This window comes from Ruditapes philippinarum, unplaced genomic scaffold (genome assembly GCF_026571515.1).
Source record: "Ruditapes philippinarum isolate M1 unplaced genomic scaffold, ASM2657151v2 ctg1817_1_1_1_1, whole genome shotgun sequence".
NCBI lineage: Eukaryota > Metazoa > Mollusca > Bivalvia > Venerida > Veneridae > Ruditapes > Ruditapes philippinarum.
Window position 1 is genome coordinate 6904 of NW_026859149.1, and position 13220 is coordinate 20123.

Genomic DNA, 13220 nt, shown 5'->3' on the forward strand with positions numbered 1-13220 from the left:
AACCTAAAAGGGCCTACTAAAACGTTTGTGACAATTAAGTCCCCAAAGGGTTTTAATAAATGGTCATCATGGAATCTCTAACATGGCCCGTCAATTTTAATCAAAAGAGGAAAGCCTAGCAGGGTAACAAGAATATGTTACATTCATATGTAAACGTATCTTGTAAAGTTTGACTGCGTACATCTTAGGCAAAAAGTGAAGATAAAATTGAGATCTTCTTATTCGTTAACATTCTACCTTTAAGTGAATGCTTACATCAACAATAATTAAGATGCAATTCCTCATAAAAGGTACAATAATATTTTGGAATGTCAGTATACTATCTATATATTTATATGCCTTCTTAATACAAGGTAAAATCAGATATTTATATGAAATATTGGAATTGTGTTTTTGTTTTTACAGGCAATACTGAAGTCACGGTGATTAAATAAGCATACATTAGATTGTCCAGGTGGAAAATAATTATGAGGAATACGAATTTCTATGGGGCTGAAAGGGAGTAAAATGAATACAAAATGTGTGTTGATATTAAATGTAAAAATTATTTAATTGATATCGTAAATATTTACAAATTTTAAGGAAATATTAAACGAATGTTTCTAGACGAATACCAAACAATACAAACGAATGTGTGTCGAGATTTTTAATCACATCGGAGTTACGTTAAATCCGTTAGCGTAATGTTTCTTTTAAATAAAATGTATTAAAGTTATTTACATTTTATAGATATCTTTAACAAACAAATTAAACTTTCTTAAAGATAATTCAGTTTTCCTCGTTTGGAAAAATAGATTGACGTATTTTCTATGTTCTATTATCCGGAGGCATACGGTTTTCTCATAAGATTTAAGGCCATTAACATACGCAACAAATGATTGTGAAATCGAAATCTTTTTTAATCTTGTAATTTATACAATACATCTAACATGTTTACAGTAATGAGAGTGAGATGATATTTGTGAGGTCTTAAAATGGAAGAATCGTTTAATTTATTTCTCTAGGCACTAATATTTCAAACCATTACAGAAGCTATATTGTAATTGTTTGTGACGTTTATTAGAACACATAATAAGGAAAATATATGTTAAAGAATGCTGCAAGCTGGCTCCTTGTCATTAATTCGATTGTTTGAATAAATGCTACCAACATCCTTACAATCGTTACACATATTCTATTATAGTAGAACTACTAAAAAAATTCATATGTGAATGTTGTCTATATTTCATAGCATTGAATGCTGCTTTGGAACAGTCACAATGTGAACCTGGAGTGTAATAGCTTGCTTAAACTATCACACACTATTACTCTAAATAGATGACAAAAATTAAGCCACAATTGTCATCATAATATTGAAAATCCTCTTTCTTTCCATAGAGCGATAACATTGAAATATAGTCGATATATTTGAAAAGCTAAGATCACTGATGTTATTTTGGTACCCTGCAATATTATATTCAATTAATTATTCAAACACAATTGAAGTTTACTTTGAATATACAATTCAATAAATTTTAAACGTGTGCCGTGCAAAAAGCAATTAATTACTTTGGGACAATGATTCAAGAATATTCAATTGTCGTCTTTTTAATGTTCATTACGCATGTTTTATGACTATAGTAATGTGATTAACGCGATGTATTTGTCATATTCGTTTTATTTCTATTAAGTACAGTTCACTGAATCTTGTCATTCCGAAAGCTATAAAAATACAATTGTATTGGAAAGTATTCATACAAATTATACGATTTTGTACTTTTAAACATTTAAAAACTATTTTCTACGCTGAGTGTTTTCAAGCACTTAAAATTTACTTATTTTCATACGGAGGATCGTATGATCCCCTCAATTGCTCAATCGATCGTACCTGAAATAAAGAACATAGGACATCTCAGACGTTCTTCCTCCACTAGTAAAGGTGGAAGCTGGCCATATTACCTTAACAGTGTCGGCCTACATAAAATCTAGATTATGTGGTTTGTTAAGATACAGGACCTACCAATTTACATACCTACCTGCCTGTCTATCTGCCTGTCTATCTATCCGCCTACATCCATGCCCTGCCTGAAACTATTCTAAAAGTACCTGTCACCCTATATGTGCCATCTGCTTTATAACTATAATTCAATCAAATGTTAGATAAGATTAAGTTACGTATGTTGATTGGCTCAGTTATAAACATTTTGTAATATATCATTGAGTTATCTGAAAAAGACATTGGACAAATAACAAAGTCTGTAATTTAAAATGTCTTTGTTCATTACAGTCAATTAATTTATAATGTATAATGTTTATACCTCCTTCCCGACAGAGCAGTCTCGAAGAATCAAATATTTTTCATTAAAAATGATTTTAGTTTTGATTAAAATTCTTGACAAAATATCTACGTATTTGTGTTTAAATATGCTGTATTGGCGATTAAATAAAAATATGAGACAGTTCATATCAACGCTAAATTCGCTAACTTGGAAACGCGGCCACAACAACAGTTCAAACATACATGTAATTTCATCTACTTATCATTTCTTTATCAGATTTTCATTGAAAAGCATTCTTCGATTTTTGATGCACAGTTTACAAAAATATATAAAAGGAAAACACTTTACCTGAGTTGACACAAATTCAGCGACATTAACTTGTGCAGAAATTGCTATAAAGTAAGTTATCGTACACGTTCGAAAGAGGGAGGTCTCTCGTTTATCGTGTGCGTTTTATAAATTCTATATAACTTTGTATTGCACAAATACATTTAATAAGCTTGGGTTCTGGGTAAAAAGTTAATTTTGGTTACAATATAAGAGGAGTACATAATGGTTTTACACATTATTATACTGAATATATAATAGGCTTATACTTGAAAATCTTATAAGTTTTTTTTAATTCACAGTAAAAAAAATATAATGCCTCACACAAAAAAAAAATTATATGTGCCTAGTTTTCTAAAAGAAATATATTTAACATATTTACATACGGATCAGTTGTGATACATAAGATAAGAGACTATAACTATTTAAGCATTTATCAGTTTGTTATATGTATTTTTTCCCAAAATAAATTAATATACAGATGTAGTTCCTTCATTGAGTGATCAGAAAACATGCAATTTTCCCATAAATTTTCAGACCATAGACATCAGCATACGCAACAAATAAATAGGAAATCTGGCATTTTATTAAATACATATAACATCTTTATCGTAATGAAGATGGGTATCTTTAAATCGTTATACAATTTAAATCTAAAGGCTACAAATCATGGTAAAATAATTTTTCGTTCCATTTTGTTGAATTTGGTTAATAAAGTCATCTGGAGGCATGTAGTTTTTAAATCAACTTTAGAAGGAGTCTACATTTAAATACAGTCTTAAAAAACAAGGAATATTAATTGTATTTGCATATATAAATATAACGTATACATAAATTAATGAATTTTAAAATATACTATTTGCAAAACTCCGTTTATATTTTCATTTGTTATTTAGTATTTCATTTGCAACAATGAAATAGGTCTATCTATGTACAAAATAGAACATATTTTACATCATTTTTAATGTGGTTCCATAGCTTTCTCTGTAGACATATTAATCCTGCTTTAAAGATCTTACAAATATCTATGAGAGGTAAAATGTTAATAATTCTAATCGTGAAGATTAAAGCGAGGAGAAATAAGACTGAATGTCTGTGTTGAAGATACTATTGCATTCATTTACACTATTTATTCACTGCGATGATTTAATAACTTCTAATTTACAATAGTTGATACGAGTGTTCAGTGATGCCAGTAATAATCATATTCCATTATCATATCAAGTAGTTTTTTAAGATATTTACCCTAACAGGAAATTCTTAGGTAGCAATTATACAACGATTTATATTCATTTATTTAAAAACATCATTATATGAGTCTTATTTTTCGTGAATTACATCTGGCAGTTAACTTTCAATTTCGTTTAAAGATAAATTGTTATCTTTTTTCAGCGACTGAGTTTTATTAAATGAGTATTAAATTTATAATTAAATCTTTATTAACTTTTGTAAGGCTCATTTTAAAAAAAGTCTCAGGCAAAAATGAATTATAAATTATTAATGAGTTTATGTGATTATAATTAGTATTCAATTGTATTATTATGAATTTTACAGATGTGTGAAAAGGTCAGTGTAATGCACAAATTGAAAAAAGTTTGATTGTCTCAAGAATGACTGGACATATTAAGAAACATAGGACTTCTTATAAAGCAGAGTCGGTTAGCTTATTTATTGTCCTCAAAAATATTGCATACTCTCTATGACGTACAAAGATTAGCCTTGTCATTCATTATTTCATTAGGAAAAATGTTATTTTCCATGTTATCTTCTATTTTAGTCACGAAGTAAATAATAAATTATGTAACAATAGATTCTTTGTTATTTTTTTATATCAGTTGATTATTATAGTTTATTATTTTATTAAGTTTATTATAGTGTTTGAATTTTTTTGTTCCAATAGGCTTGCAGCATTTTAAATAAATCATAACACATTTACTATGGTAAATCGACAAATTGTTAATCAGTCTTGTAATTCGACTGTTTATAAAAAAAATGATTTAATACACTAAACTGGTTAAAATATATTAGTACGTATTTACAATATTAAATTGGTCGCGCGGCTGTGCAGCGCCAGACCAATTTAATTTTGTAAATAGATCAACATACTAACAAAATTAAACCTAAACTGAATGAGTTGAACAGCGAACCAATGTGTTAAACAGAATATAAAATGTAAACCATTATTTACTTGCACTTTCATTATCTATATTTAGATATTATTTTACATGTATATTAAGACATTTATGTAATGATAAAGTTAATATAAAACAGTTATACACGATATGTATCAAATTTAAAGAGTTGTTTTATGGTAATTAAACACATCTTGAAGTTTACAGCAAATGAAGAAAAAGAACATTTCTGCTTAAAGGAAACTTCAAAATCAATCATCAGATTATCTGTTTTAACACAGGCTAACACCATTGTTTTGCAGTTGTAGAACATAAGCTTCCTCAATAAATGAAAAATAAATAAAAGGAAATTTATTCTTAAGTTTGATACCAGACAGGTTTATCTAATGTTTATCTACCATTTACACAGGTGCTTATATATCCCACGTGTAAGACATATCTCGTGTTTTAAATGTAGTCATATCCGTGCGCCGTTTATGAATATATTACTTTTAAGGATGACGTCATTTTACCATTATGAATGAATTTGTGAATCCATGCGCTTCTATAAGAAAAAAGTGCTAAATGGAATATAAGTTTGTTGTTATCTCTTTCCGAAATATGATAATATATTATATGTCACCGACTTGCGTAACAGTATAGAAATATTTCTCTGGACTTCCTTGTATAGACAAAATATCATCTAATTATCTCGTTATATCAATTTGCTCGTATCTTTATACATACTCTACGTATTTTACTACTTTTTTCTCTAGAACAATGCTGCAATTAAGGCCATGTTTTGGCTGGGACAGATATCTGTTAGATAATTTGTGCAATAGATTAAATAGAACAGACAAAAAGGGAAATTGCGTTGTATTGCTTGCCAACAGACGGTCAGATGGTGAAATAGCGATAATTTTCAAACATTTATATGTTCGATATGTCACATTGTTAATGCCTTAATTAACGGATATGTCTTACATAATTATTTTTTCATGTTGTATACTAAAAGTATTTGAACTGATATAAGACATACCCTCAAAAAATAAAGATCACAATTTAGTTTCGAAAACAGAAGCAAAGAACCTATGGAAATCCTGCCGACGTTTATTTTTTGTAGTATTAATCTGTTTTACGATTGATTAATTATCAGGGAACCCACTATATATTAGGGATTTTTTTATATAGTTTTCAAATATGTATGTGTGGCAAATAAACAGATAAATGAATATATATCCTTGTTCGCATGTATCAAATGAATATCAGAAATTTTTTTTATATCAGTTCCGAGATATGTGTTCCGTATTTTCGTTATTGTAAGCTGTGTATTTATGCGACTCTGGATCAAAACTTTGTCAAGGGAAACCAGTCCTTATTAAGTAAAAACTATATTATTTAATCTTTTATATTTTTTCACTTATACAAGTATCTACAATTGTTTTGGTACAGCTGCTTTCATTTTTTACTTAAATTCATCCAATTATTGGAACTGAATCCGTGATTTTGTACACTACTTATTTCTTTCCCTTTCTTTGATAAATTCACATATAAAAATTTAATAGATTTAAATTCACATTAGCTGCAAGATAGGTTAAAGTATTTAACATGCCTTTGGCAAATCAGTTTGTGCTTTGAATATTCCTTAAAAAACGATCACATTTTTTTCCAGAAAGATTCCTTAGTCGGTAAATTTCTAATATTATCAAAAAAAAACTTAATTTTTTTAATCTTATTTTATTTTAGTTTTTATGTTTTATTAAGAAGCCTTTATTTGGTCATTAATTCATCTCAATGTTGTATTTTTGTAGCAAATGTGTGACATAATTCAATGTAATGACATGATAAAAGAAATGTCAACAGATGATATTAGAAAAACAGCAGTGAGATTTTACATCGGCACATTAAGCTTTAAGGTGCATTATTAGCGTAGAAGGGCAAAGGCTGTAAAAAGAATGGCAATCCTATTGTCTACATTCACCATTGGGCATGAATGTTATAACTTAACGACGCAATTCATTGTCGGAAGAATCTAGCATTTCTGGAAAGTATTTTTGTAATATTGTGAGACGTGTATTCTTCGAAAATGAAGCGAACACTGAAACGCAAAAAATCACATTCAAACAACCGTTAATGTCTGTCTGAGGGTTTTCGAATTTATGTTTATGCAGTCTGTTGTAATCAAAATAAGCAAGTACGGCTATTTTATAAACAAAAACATGCACATTTGATGATGTTTCCAACATCGTCTGATAACATTTAATATATAATAGACTATTATCTGTCTGATTACTATCAACTTTGTAATATAAAGCCATTTTTACTTTGGGCTCTTCAGAAAATTGTTCAAGATATTTGTAAAGTTACTAGATTATAATGCTATGGCATAGCCTTTTAATTTTGCCATTACAAGTGATTTCAGCTAAGCACATTTTTCATATCATTTATATTTATCTCATAATTAGTGTCTATACGTGAACAATTACTAACCTACAATTGTTTGTGCTGTCTTTAACCCTAACTCCATATGAGATCATACTTGATGACTGACAACCAATACACTCTTATCAGTATACTGTTCACTATTTCTATACATTTAATGCGGGCAAATGCATAAAAACTATAACAGTAATTATATTAATATAATTCATCTTGTTTTAAACACTTAATGAACAAAATAATGTTGAATTAAATATTCCTTCAAATAGTGCTTTAAACATTAAAGTGTCACACATATTTAGAGATATAGATATCTAAAAGGACAACAAATTTTGAACTTAACAGTTAACTATTTTTTGTTGTTTACTTTTTTCTTCTTTTTTTTTAATGATCTTTAAGATCTTATTAAATTTCACATCATTTAATTGTGTAAAAGGTAAATTTCGGTATTTCTTTTTTATGCAATCCGATTTATTCTTAATATAACTTGAAACTTTGGATCAGTCCAATTTATTGCTAATGTAGTTCAATTACATAATTTTATGTAAGTAAAAGAAATGTTAAAAATAAGAATATATCTTATCAACTTATAAAGCATTGATTGTCTTACTTATGGTTATGACACACCAACATTAATCTGCCTTAATTGGTTGTTTTGACAGCTGTGACATTCTGTTGACCCCCTTAGCCAGTCCGCATAAATGCACATTTTACAGAACAACTGAACAGAACAGAAACTTTATTTACAAGGTGACATACATGTTGTTATATTTCTGGTCATTCGAAACACTGATTCCGGCAAGTTTGTGTAGAAGCCGGTGCTAGCGGCACGAGAGTTGTTACACATTACATTATATTACACGGACTGACTCAATCAAACTGAGTTTGAAGTTTAAATTTAGTGTTGTTACCATTGCTTTCTATGGATAACCCCTTGTCCAGTTGTTGCGTAGTACCCCAGTTTAATCTTTCGGAATTATTGCCTGTCTGCGGGAAAAAAAAGATGCCGGGCCAGACAAAATGTGACATTTTGGAACAATGAACTGGCAACTTGAATCCATATGTCGCATTATTTTTTTTTTAATTTCATCCAAAGAAAAATAAAAACGCACCGGATTATCAAAAACTGAATAACACAAAGTATAATTAAATTCAAAACTTATAAGATACTTCCAAATGAAACAAGCTCTACAGTAAGTTTCTATAATAAACGTCTAGAATAAAGGTTACATAATGTTATCTGCTATTGTTTAATTTAATCAGTGATATATAGGACAATTAATGGGCAATACGTCGTTTGTAGAACCCCAATATATCAGTTCTCTTCCATTTCGGTGCTTTGAAAATATCAAATTTCCAATTTAAACGGCGCACAAACCCTAGTCCTTTATGAGAAAATCGCATGCAATTTTATAATGAATCAAAGGAGATATCTACGTCGATGTAATTTCCAAGCAAACAGTTATCTTTTGAGATGCGAAATAGGCAACATTGCGAAATTAATTGAAATAAAACATATTAAATTGTTTTACAACTTGAAGTTCTGCTTTTATATGTATAAAACTTGCAGCCTTCAAGATAGAATATATGGTTTGTGGTGTAGGTATTCTTAGGAATTGTTTAATGCATTTTAAAGAAATCCATTAAATAACGTTATATACCAACTTAATTCAGATGTTTGTATTTAAACAAGTATATTAATTTAATCTTTCTTTTGATTAATGTTATGAAATTTCTACCCATTTTAAGCTTGTCAAATTATTTTCAAATGGTGGAGAATTCGTACTACGTAGGAATTATAGCTTGCAAATCTTTAAAAGTCAAAGTTTGAATTTTACTCACTTGGTATAAAATATTACGAGAGATGTAGCACTTTTCTTTGTCTTTCCTAATCACAGTCAATAAAACTTACAAATTTATTAATATTGTGTCCATACGAATAAGTAAGTCATCATTTTAGAAACTGTCTTTTGTTCCTTTTTAGTTTATTGCAACTTCCTTTAATTTGCTTTTCTTTTATTTGCTGTGTTACATTTTATATAAATAAGCCGGGTTTTATTATTGTTTTGTTCAAATTATGATTGTGTATTGAGAGGAGAGTTTTGTTAAATGAATTTTTGTCTAAAATTGCTGTAGACGTGACGTCTTTAATAAGTATAAAATATTGTTTCAATTGATAGTTACTGTTAGTCTTCAGGGTTGTTTTAATTTGATATTTTTCATTTATTAGACGTCTCCAACTGTAAGATAAATCACTTTTAATCTAGTTGTCTTAAAATATGAGGTTTGTGAACGACTGAAAATAGATATTTTTGGATAATAAACAACACGAACAGACAATTATTGTTATTTTTTTGAAATGTTGAAATATTTATGATACTTTCGATGACATAGCATACAAATTGTTTTACTGTAATTTAAAATGGACCACAGATGAAAAAAGAAATTACTCCTTACTGAAATTGATATGATTTATATAACATTGAAAATGAATATATTCAGTGCATGGTTAGAATTGTACTTGAAGAAATAATTACGTAATATGATTTTTGAATATCATTTGAAGTACTCATTTTAAAAGGCGAGTTAGGGTGAATTTGTTCAAATTTATTTCAATGAATATTATCACTATGTTTTAGAATACATAAAACATGCTTATATCTTGCCTTATAGCCTTTGAGATATCCATGTCGAATGCTTCTTACCCTCATACAAGTGAATCATAATCTCACAATTCAAATTGAGAATTTTCAAAAATTTCCAAGATCCATAAAGACTGTGGATTTTTGCTGTTTGAAACAACGTTGTAAAAACTTTAACAATACAACAATAGAAAGCCGACACAGAAATAGATGAAAACCATCCTAAAACCTAAAACCAAACAGATCCCCATCCGAAGAATATTTACATTGATTTTTGATATTTTTGATTTCTCACGTACTTCATTGCAATGTTGGATGCATTCATTTAACTATTATTGATACCAAAACGATTTTGTTGAGAATTAAATGACACAAGGCGGTGCTGGGGCGTAGGACATGTTTTCTATATATAGAATAAATAAAACCGACGTCTGTATTTTGTCTCAACTATTTCTTATGCCTTTTGTACTTCCCGAGGATCTTGACTATCAAGATTTTCAGACAAAAGAACGACAAAATACTAAAAATATGAACACTGCTAATCAGTCCCTTGACTGTATTGCGTATCAGATTTATGTGTGATAATAATATGAACAATTCTATTATTCATCATCTATACAGACATTGTAAATTGTCTGAAACTAAAATATGTATGCAATCTCCATAGTGTACATTTATACTTAATATGTTAGAGGGAAAACCAAACGACATACACCATTTCAAAACAATTTTATCATTCATGGCACCTAGGCAGCTCATGACCCGATCGTTGTGAGAATATGTGCAATTCATTCTAAATTTGATAATGGCCCATCCGAAATTTAGACAAGAGAGAGAATTATTACATTCATCAAATACGGACCCGGACATGACACCATTAAGCCCTTAAAGAATTTATTTTAAGTACACGGGGCTAATAAATTACCTTTGTGAAATTCGCCACAGAGATGTAACCTCAAATTGACTTGCAACGTTCAAATATAAAACATGAGGAATATTGGTTATACCAGCTAATCGTGCCGAACTTTCACATCACGAAGTAAATTACACTTTGTCCTTTGCTAGTGTCTTCCTAGTATCAGACAACAACTCAGAAATTTTTAACTATTCCGCTTAAGTTTCTGGAATCTCAGATGCCTTATCCATCTGTGCTGCACACTCCGAGTGTGCGATGGATTACAAATGTTATGTTGCTTCCTAACTAATCTGTTACTTTACTAAATTGTGTTGTTGAAGGCCTTTGTTGAAAAAAAAACAACAAAAAATAAGTGTTTTGCATATATTGCACTTATTTCTGATGCCTTTGTGAATTGTCTTTATCAGATGCCCCCTATCTATCAAATAAATGTTTATAATTATCATAATATTATTACTAACTGTTCTAACTTCTCTTTACTAACCTAAGTAGAAAATAAACTAAATAAGTAATAAATCAATAAATAAGTAAGATAAATTAACTTACTAAATAACCTAAGTAAGCAACCAAGTAGGTAAATCTAAGAAGTAAACTTTTTGGTACAAATATGCGCATTACCCCAGTTTAGCTCAACCCCAAAGAAAGATAATTGTGTATCCTCTAGAAAATATTAAAGATCTGCTGTACATTGTAAACAAAACATAAGGTACTTGACTAGGATGGTATCTGAATATGTTACATAACATTATTGGCGACGCCGGTGAGCGGCGTCGTCTTATATGGAATGCTTTTTATTTTGGCCTATGGAAGGAGCTGTTATTATTAGCAGTTAATTTCATGTTGAGTTAATTAGATTTATTTTGATTCGTAAAAATCAAGTAAACAAATATGTTTGTTATATTTGTATTTAATAACTTTATATAAAAAGCATGATGCATTGTGATATTATTTTCACGAAATTGCAGGCTCAGTTTAACAGCTTGTCCCTTAGTTTTATTGACAATACTAAAACCCGGATTTCGAATATCGTTGTGGTCTACATTGATGCCCCGTATCATCGTTTCATTCATTTATATATTTTCAAAATTTTCTTACAAGAAGAAAGTTCACCTGCAAATGAGTATAAGGATAGGTAATGGACTGTTGTTAACGATTATCCTATTGATTTTATCCATATTACGTTGATCTGTTGCACAGAATGGTTTGTTTTTACAAAGTGTACCAGTATCCGGATGTTGAAAGCTATCCGATTTTTCTGCAATAACTGCTGTCACATGGTCATCTATTTTTTTATGAATACTTTACCATTAATTTGCATGGCTTGATAAAACTGACTGAGCTGCAACATTTCGTAATTTTAATGTTTAGGGTGTTCTTTTGGGTTTCAGGTTTTCTCTATTTTAAGGGGAAGTAACTCATGTTTACTAAATTATTTGTTCTTTTCTGTCTACTCTATCTTTAGTATTACTTGAACTATTTTTTGTTTTTTATAAAATTTACCAGTTGTAAGGTCATCAAAAGCAGAGAGGCCCTGATGAGTGAATATTGATGCGATATATATATTTTTACTGGCTTGATATACCCTAGACCAGATTTTTCTAGTTTGTTTCAGTTGGTACATACTTATAGGTATTCTGCTAGAGGCATCTTCTAATCACTATGTGAAATTATTATTTTTCTATGTGTTTGTATATGAATTGTTACTAAAATAACCTTTGGTAAAAATGAAAGGTAGAATATTTAAGCTATACATATAGGTGCTCATTTTAAACACTTGATTACATTATATGCAGTTAGTTAAACATTGTATAGTAAAGTCTAATGGAAGGTTAAAAGAGGGACAGTACTTGTTACTGTATAGAGATATGCATTTAATGTTTAGACACTAACACAACTTAATCTGTATCACATGATATAGACTATTTGAGATTTGTTTTTACTTTTAATACTATACAATATCATGTACATTATAGTTTTCTTTCTACAAGATTATGAATTTCCTGTTAATAGGATGTTATATTTATTTTTAATGGAACCTGAGAATTATTAATGTAATGTGCATCATAAGTGTATCATAGTATATGGATATAATGTGTTATTTTCTGTATTTAAAGACTTACAGTTATGATGGATGAGACTTGCATTTAAATTTATAAATGATAATTACATGTATTGATCAGTCTACAGGTTATAGTTGTTTGTACCCAGTGTTAGCTGGCTAATATAATAGTATCTATAACACAGAGTTTATATATATTCTACTAGATTTTGAATTCCATCCATTAGTACCAATGTTAATGTTAGGATTTCATATATTTATTTAATAGAACTGGGAATTATTAATGTTATGTGCATACATGTATATCTTAGTATATTGATATGATGAGACTTAATATTTCTGAATTTAAAGAGTTACAGTTATATCATTATTATTAAAGGGATGAGACTTTCATTTAAAAGTTATAAATGATAAATACATGTATTGATTGAAATGATGTACTGAAACTTGGATCAAGCAATATAATAG